The 8,649-nt window shown below is 41.6% G+C and overlaps 1 protein-coding gene across 4 annotated transcripts in view; it reads left to right on the top strand.

The window, feature by feature from the left end:
- Window positions 1-3,596: 3,596 nt before the first annotated feature.
- Window positions 3,597-8,649, top strand: part of LOC106811600 — an 18,268-nt gene continuing 13,215 nt past the window's right edge. The window contains exons 1-3 of one of the 4 annotated variants that reach the window (XM_014815294.1): window positions 3,597-3,664; window positions 4,252-4,347; window positions 6,374-6,781. The gene's annotated coding sequence lies outside the window, so the exon portion shown is untranslated. Of the gene's footprint in view, window positions 3,665-3,855; window positions 3,935-4,251; window positions 4,348-6,373; window positions 6,782-8,649 lie in introns of those variants that run through there. The other 3 variants (XM_014815293.1, XM_014815292.1, XM_014815295.1) reach the window with 3 other exon arrangements.

Below are 8,649 nucleotides of genomic sequence, written 5' to 3'. Positions count from 1 at the left end.
GTGAGTGGGTGAGAAGTGATGGGAGGTTTTATTTTCGGAGTGCGGGTAAGGCATTTATCGTAAGTGTAGCTTAGAAGCCGCGCAGACAGAGAGAAAGAGAAAAAATTGGAGAGAGATTTGACGCTCAGTAATAGACAGCGCGTGCTAGTACATTTGGACACATGGGCGCGCGCACACACACGCACACACAGGCACACACACACGCACACACACACACATACACACACACACACACACACACACACACACACACACACACACACACACACACACACACACACACACACACACACACACACACACACACGACGCGCGCGACACACACACACACACACACACACACACACACACACACACACACACACACACACACACACACACACACACACACACACATACACACGTACACGCGCACCGAGACGCGCAAATACGTACATACGCACGCATGAATGAACGAACGCACGCGCCTACCTCGCAATTCTCGAATATAATTCCTTCCAACCGTCACGGCCGCTGTCGCTCTTGGTTCTTGCCCTTTACAACGAAGTGGCAGCCTGCCTTTTCAAACACGCTAGCGATTTGTCAGTTAGCAGGTTGCTTTCCTTAGCTTACGCAGCGTGTACATAGGAGTTGCTTTACTGCCATGCATTCTATAACATTAACAGGTCCGGCACTCTCGCCTTGACATTAGCACTGTAGTAACAGTGTGTACTGCAAATGCGAAATTTAAAACGTAAAATAAAAAGATGTAAAAAAAAAGATAAAAAAGATATATAAGATATATAAGATAAGATATATATAAGATATATAAGATGTATAAAAAGATGTAATAAATGTTCAGCAGCGAGAGCGAAGGAGAGTAGGCAGTTGCTCAAAGAATGGTGCGTTTTCACCTTGGACTGATCTCTGGTGGAGAAATTCTAATGGGGCGTTTATTTTTGTATTTACTAAAATAGAAGCAGTTCTAAGCTGTATCTACGCAAAGAAAAATTACCAGGTGTTATGTATCTACACAGGTCAAACCCCGGGATTTAGCAACTAGTGCTTGAATAACATCATGGTTTTTTTAAAGTAACACGCGACTATAGACATTTTTGGTTTGAATTTTACATTATGATTTCATTACAAAATCTTATGAGCAATCGCTAAATCTCCCATTGCTTGGATCTATGCCCTGCCAGCTGAATTTGCCGCCTTATTGCCTTATCTCCAAGGATGCTAATGGTTATATATAATTATATATATACATATATTTATTTATTTATTTATTCATATATAATATTTATGTTTATGTACCTTGCGTTTGATATTATACAAGGCGCTTTTGACTTGTCATGAAACAGCCATGCCATTGTGTACGATTATGATAAAAACTCGCAATTAAAATAAAATTGAGTAGGCGCTCTGCAGATAATCCTGGTAACTAACAATATACAGTGTGTTGTATGTTTAGGCATTTGACAATACACTGTGTATTGTTAGCGAGCTTTCAACAATACACTGTGTATTGTTGAACACCTTCTAACAATACACTGTGTATTGTAGTAGGTACCTATGAGCTTTCAACAATACACTGTGTATTGTTGAACACCTTCTAACAATACACTGTGTATTGTAGTAGGTACCTATGAGCTTTCAACAATATACGTTTTATTGTCGAACACCTTTTTACAATACACTTCTTTTTTTCTTTTCTTTTTTTAATTAGTTTACTTTTTGATTTGTAAACTTGAAATTGACATTTATTTAAATGAATTTATTAAAATTATTTAATTGATTTTATTAAATTTATTGAAAATGAAATTGAATTTAAATACACAGTTGTTAGGTACTTACTACACTACACAGTGTATTGTTAGAAGGTGTTCAACAATACACACTGTATTGTTGAAAGTGTATTGTTAGTTACCAGGATTATCTGCGCTATGAGATCGTAGAATTGGCATCTTGCGCTCCTCCTGTTCGCATTACGTACGTAAGCGCACAGGCAAAACCCGAACGATGAGTAAATAAAATTACTCGGCTCGGAGTCTTCAACATAACCTTTATATTCTTGTTGATTTATTATGCGACAGCGGCCGAGACGGTCGGAATTGCGAGGTAAGCCCCCACCCCCCCCGGCGTGGCGTTCGTGCTTCGCGGGGGTGTTCCTTCATTCATCGTGCGTGCGTATGTGCGCGCCGCGCGCGGCGCGTGTGTGTGTAGTGTTGTGTGGTGTGTGTGGTGTATGTGTGTGGCTGTCGTGTCCGTGGTGGTGTGTGCGTGTGTGTGTGTGTGTGTGTGCGTGCGTGCGCATGTGCGTTGTGGTGTGTGTGTGCGGTGCGTGTGTGTGCGGTGCTGTGCGTGCGTGCGTGTGTGTCGGTGTGTCGCCGTAAAAACCACTACACTCATTAGCAGTGCATGCATGCGCATCCTAGTGGGCATGCATAACATCCCATTGCCCATACATACATACACTGGCATGCATACATACATACATACATACATTCAATACATACATAACATACAGTACAGTACATACATACAGTGTACATAGCATACATACATACATACATACACTGGACTACAATACATTACATACATACATACATACCTACAGTACATACATACTCCATACAGTACATACCTACAGTACATACATAGCATCACATAGCATACCATACATACTAGCAGTACATACATACGATAGCATAGGCATGGACCCAAGTACAATAGCACTACATACATACATACATCACAGTACATACATAGCATCACAGGTGACATACAGTAACATACATACATACATAATACATACATAGCATCACATACATAACATAACATAACCATACTATGACATACAAGTATAACATACGTACGTGACGTACGTACGGATAACGTCGTACGTACGTACGTACTAGACGATACGTACATTACCAATACATACATAACATACGAATACATACATATTATGATAGCATTAACATACGAACCCACAACAACACACACACACACACACACACACACACACACACACACACACACACACACACCACAACGTACTTTCTCTCTCACCCCAGAGACAGGTTTCTTCTCTCTATTTAAAATAACGTAGCTTCTCCACTTCCCCGAAAAACAAGACTGTACTTCTCCGTTTAGAGACAATTAACGTGGCTTCTCTCATTTCCCCGAAAGCCAAGACTTTACTTCTTTATTCAACATAGCTTTTCTCCTTCCCCGAGAGACAGTGCGGCTTTGATCCGTGGACTCTACCTAATATTATATTACCGGAATACAACGACATCATTAAATGCGAAGCCGTGTACTACTCAAATTCCGGTGATACACATGTAATACGAACAGTCATATGGCATATGGTTCGACATGCAGTATTGCCGATTGCCGTCCGGCATGTGTGATGTTTATTTTCAACGGTCTTTCTGCGCGACACGAATCACGTTAATGCACGGTGCGCTGCCTTCCCCCAGTAACCCAGATAACCCAAATACGGATGTACGCGTGTGACTTACAACGGCTACGAATTAACTAGTATTTTCATGCAAACACTTTCGACCGACCGCTCATCAATGCTCTCATTATGTGCCAGTGTGTGTTGCAGGCGACACACATATGTTCCAGACAGTGCATGTGGCGTGCATCTCGCTCCACGCACGGAAAACTACAGGTAAAACTACAGGTAAAACTACAGGCAAACCACCGCCACTAGCCAAGCGGGTTTGCCCTTATTACGGCGAGCGTTCGGGCGCGTGCTGCGCTCGGGAAATTGTTTTGTCGGTTGTAGGAATGTGTGTGAGAAATATTGCGTAACGCGAGCAGGAGAGCGTTGAAACCCAAATATTTACTCATGTGTATGTTCGCACATCGCAACTGTTAGCTTCGCGATTGCTGCCCTTGCAGGTATATCGTGCAGTTCGGAGTAGGCCTACATGCGCAGGTAGTTAATGATTACCAGTTGTTACTATATATATTATATATATACATATATATATATATATATATATATATATATATATATATATATATATATATGATACATTACGGCGCGACGTTTATACCACAGCGTAAGAGTGAAACGCGTTGTTGCTGTCGGGTTGCGGCGGTATTTCGTAGCAGCTGCCCAATCGGTTGGTTGGTAGAAGATGCCGTGCCACCTTTAAGGCTGGAGAGGTCTGACTACTCAACTCATGTACGTGCACAAGTCACATTTACATCAGCGACGTGCCATGATATGAATCTATTATTGTATTTCAGCGGTTATTCGTGTGAAAATATCTATATGAGAGTGTTCAGCGAAATGTGAAGATTTAATTAAACGAACGTGAAAGCGAGACGGAATGAGACGACTAGGTAAGCTATTAAAGAAGTGCTATTCAATCATAAGCGCATAATATACGCATAATTTCGCATGAATATTTTAAATATCACTTATTAATTTGAAATCGTGTTTGAAAATACCATTATATAAAAAAATTAAATGATGAAATGCGCACAAATTAGTAGTCGTCGCTTGGGATTCAATTATTACAAAGCTACATTAGCTAATGTGAATTCGGACACAATCAGAAATGTCTCTGGTGGCGCACCAAGAGTTATTATTTGTATTGTTATTCGATCTGTTTTCATTTATGGCCTGCCGAAACAGCGACACACTAACACTATCAGCAGGAAATGCTACATTTCATAGCGGTGCTTTTTCTTAACCCTGGGATATTAATGTAATGGCCCTAGGGGTGGCCACAACTGGATTTAAAGGTTTTAATTTAACACGTGTCATTTATTTGTTTCTGGATCATTTTACTTGATGCAAATTATAATTGATTTTTAATGATTGATTGATTTGTATAAGTATATCAATATATTAACCACTGCATGGAATACATGAACCTGTTCTTGAATGTTGGAATCATTCAATATATCGTAAACCGTCCGCAAACGTAAATAACGAATTTACGGATAAGTTTCCTTATAAGGGGATTATAGGCCACATACAGAACTCGTTAGGGGAGTAACTTTTCATTTCAGAACTCGTTATCTCTCTAATATATATAGATTAGTGTATTACTAGTGTAGATGTATTACTAGTTAGATGTATTACTAGTGTATTATTAGTGTATGTAGATTACACTATAACTATATATTAGTGTAAGCGTGCAACAGTCGCGCCGCGAAAGCAATGACGCCGGCAGCGTATGGTTGGACGTAGGATTTGGACGGAATTTACAGGAAACTGTCGCCAATAATAGGTGAAAGAGAGTATAGAAACATTAAGAATTTGGTAGTAAATAGATTTCGTATTTAGTTAGCATCATATTTTAATGAAACGCTTCAAGTGCCTGTGCACACACACACTTGCTCGCAAGCGCGAACTCGCAAGCACGAATGATACACACACACGCACGTGACCCCCCCCCCCACATACACACACATACACACACGTACACCTGCTCGAAAGCGAGAACACACGCACACACACACATGCCCACGCGTGTATACTACGCATTGATACTAATTTGATAATTTGATTGCGCAGGACGTAGTATAGGGCCTGTCGCAAAGCAGTGCCGACAGCTACGAAATTTTGGACGATCATTTTGTTAATAATGAGCCATATATATATATATATATATATATATATATAATAATATACATATATATATATATCAGAAGTATAGATAATAGGTAATTATTATAACTTCTCTGTCGATACTATGAATGTAAAGAATGTGACAGCTATAGTTCTATATCAGGAAACTGAGAGCCACTCCATTACTATGGACACGCGAGTAGATGCAGGTCTAGCGACGATCGGATAATGTCGATCGTAGGGTGAATATCGTAGCTCTCACGTAGTCATAATTATCACCTCGCCATCCATGACGTCGAGATAACCATGCATGGACGTCCACTAGCTCGGCTCGTGGGATTAGATGATCCGCATGGAGATCGTGAAAGAATCCCCTATTTAGGCCATAAGCCAGACCCAATAATTTTAGCCATCGCTACCATCCGAGGGAAATATAATGCTCATCGGGGCTCGCTATATCTAATAATTGAATATGTAAACAGCATCCTCGAGTAAAACTGCATGCTAACCTTAGATAAAATATTTTTTTATATGAAAAAGATCGGTTTCCTTCAACATATTGATATTACGCCCACTACCCGGATGTGCCACCTAAATAATAACATACCCGTCGTTCTGCGCCTGTCATGTAATTGTGTAGTGTTGCGTTGGCTTTATATATATATATATATCAACTTCGCGTTTGTTATGCTTGAAATCCTATCCTCATGTATGTATTTACGTATGTGAACGTTTTTGTGGGTGGTTGGCTATATACACCGAAGGTTACACGATATGCATTTATTGCAGGCTCGCGAGGCGATTGCTGATCTACCATAGCTGCTGGCGCCATGTTTTCCTTTTCGTCAGTTGGCAAGCACACCGGCCTAGATCGTGGTGGCGTATTATGTGATCATGCATGCCCCTGAATTATAGACTGATGCGCCTTGCTGGTCACAGCGCGTGTCATTATCGTGCCAACAATGCGGATCGCCCAGACGCTATACCGGACGCTATACGCGATGCTATCGCGCGCTAGCAGGAAATGCTATTGCGAAGAGTTCACTCGCACTTTCGTGGACAATTACAGCGTTCGCTATGCAGTGATTACGGCACAGCCACGCCGCGTGGCATATATCGTCCGCATCTAAATCAGATACCTGCGAACACTCGATATCGCATCGGGCAATACCTCACAAGGGTAGTAGATATATACACGTGCGTCATTAAAGCCGCACAATGCGCATCCAAACGCTAATTTCTCCAGTACTAGACTAGCAAATACTTCGTGTCATGCATAATCACACTACCTTATGACAAAATAAACTCTAGTTCCTCCCATTTCACTGCGCGTTGTCTTATAAAAGGTATTTGAAAATACCTCCAATGTTGTTAAAATTATCCGATGTTGTTGACAGTTTCCCCAAGCAACCGTGCAGCGGTGTTGCGGTACAGCAGTACGGGTGTAGCAAAGATAATAACATGCGACGTCACCTCACCACTTCGAGGCTAAATTGTTTGGCAAACAGTCGGCGTTTGCGCCAGAATGCCAGTTTTCTCACCTCTTTCTTGTGGGTTTTAAGCAAACGCGCAGTGAAATGGGAGCAACTAGAGTTTATTTTGTCATAAGGTAGTGTGATTATGCATGACACGAAGTATTTGCTAGTCTAGTACTGGAGAAATTAACGTTTGGATGCGCATTGTGCGGCTTTAAGGGGATAATCACCATAAGCACCTCGGTGCGAAAGCGTCGCGACTTTAATCCGCTTATCGTGCAATGTTCGCAAAGCCGACATTGCCAATGTTGACATTGCATCATTTCTCGCAGTTATACTCACACGGTCAGAGAACTCTTAAACCAGAACCGGGCTCAACAAGCCTGCTTATTACGTGTTTTTGCTGCATGGTCGTGTGATCTAAAGTTATAGTCGCGAAAACTTGCTTTCTGCACATTATGCTATAGTTGTTTGTGGAGGTTATCGTTGTTCAGATGTTTATTGCTTGATCTGATATGCTATGTTAATTAATATTAATTGCTTTTGTTCACAGGGCGTAAAGTACATTTATGTGTATATAATTACAGACGACGTATGAGTAACTGGAAACGCGTGTGCTTCTATTTGCGCATATGTTCGCTGAGGTTCACCTTTGTAAATCTTCTCACCGCAACAACTTCGATGCTAGGGCAGTGCGAATGGCTTATTCTTAAGTGCTGTGCACAGTTGATGCATGTTTTTGCGCGTAGATCAGTGCATACAAAGGTATGTTTCTACCGCCATAGCCACGACTATTACTACGGCGCCCAATACGGCTAGAGTATGTATACACGCACGCACACGTTCACAAATATATTTATGCGCACACGAACGCCAGGCACGCACGCTACACTAGTGACACACAATCACACGCATGCACCCGTATAGACACGTGCGTATAAGTCTATCCACCAGTACGCAAAATGTATATAATTGCGATTCAGTAGGCGCAATGTGTGTATCTGTCTGTATGGGTAGTGACGATTTCACACAATCGAATTCTCTTAATTACAGCCAAGTTTGGTTTTAGGATGACTTGGTTTTCAATGCAACGAGCGCGATACCAAGTACAAGTACTGCGTGCGTGCATGCGTGCGTGCGTGTGTATGTCCGTATGTATGTGTATATGTGTATGTATGTATATGTGTATGTATGTCTGTATGCCTGTCTGTCTGGCTTTCTGCCTGCCTGCATGCCTGCATGCCTGCATGCCTGGCTGGCTGGCTGGCTGCCTGCCTACCTACCTACCTGTCTATATGTATATGTGTGTGTGGGGGGGGGGTATGCGCACGCATGTGTGTATCTATAATATCAAGAGTACATAATAGACGATTCTATTACGGAATACGCCTTTAATACGCCATTTCTATTCTGGACTCTTGATAATATATATATATATATCAGGGCGTGCGTACGTGTGCGTGTGTGAGTGTGTGCGTGTGCGTGCGTGTGTGCGTGTGCGTGCGTGTGTGCGTGCGTGTACCAGGGCGTGCTTACGTGTGCTATAGTTATGTGTGAATAGCGCTATTCATGTTTATATGGATTATGGAA

The sequence above is a fragment of the Priapulus caudatus genome, unplaced genomic scaffold, assembly GCF_000485595.1.
Source record: "Priapulus caudatus unplaced genomic scaffold, Priapulus_caudatus-5.0.1 Scaffold555, whole genome shotgun sequence".
Lineage (NCBI taxonomy): Eukaryota > Metazoa > Priapulida > Priapulimorpha > Priapulimorphida > Priapulidae > Priapulus > Priapulus caudatus.
The sequence above is the reverse complement of the archived record's forward strand: the minus strand, read 5'-3'. Positions and strand labels throughout refer to the sequence as shown.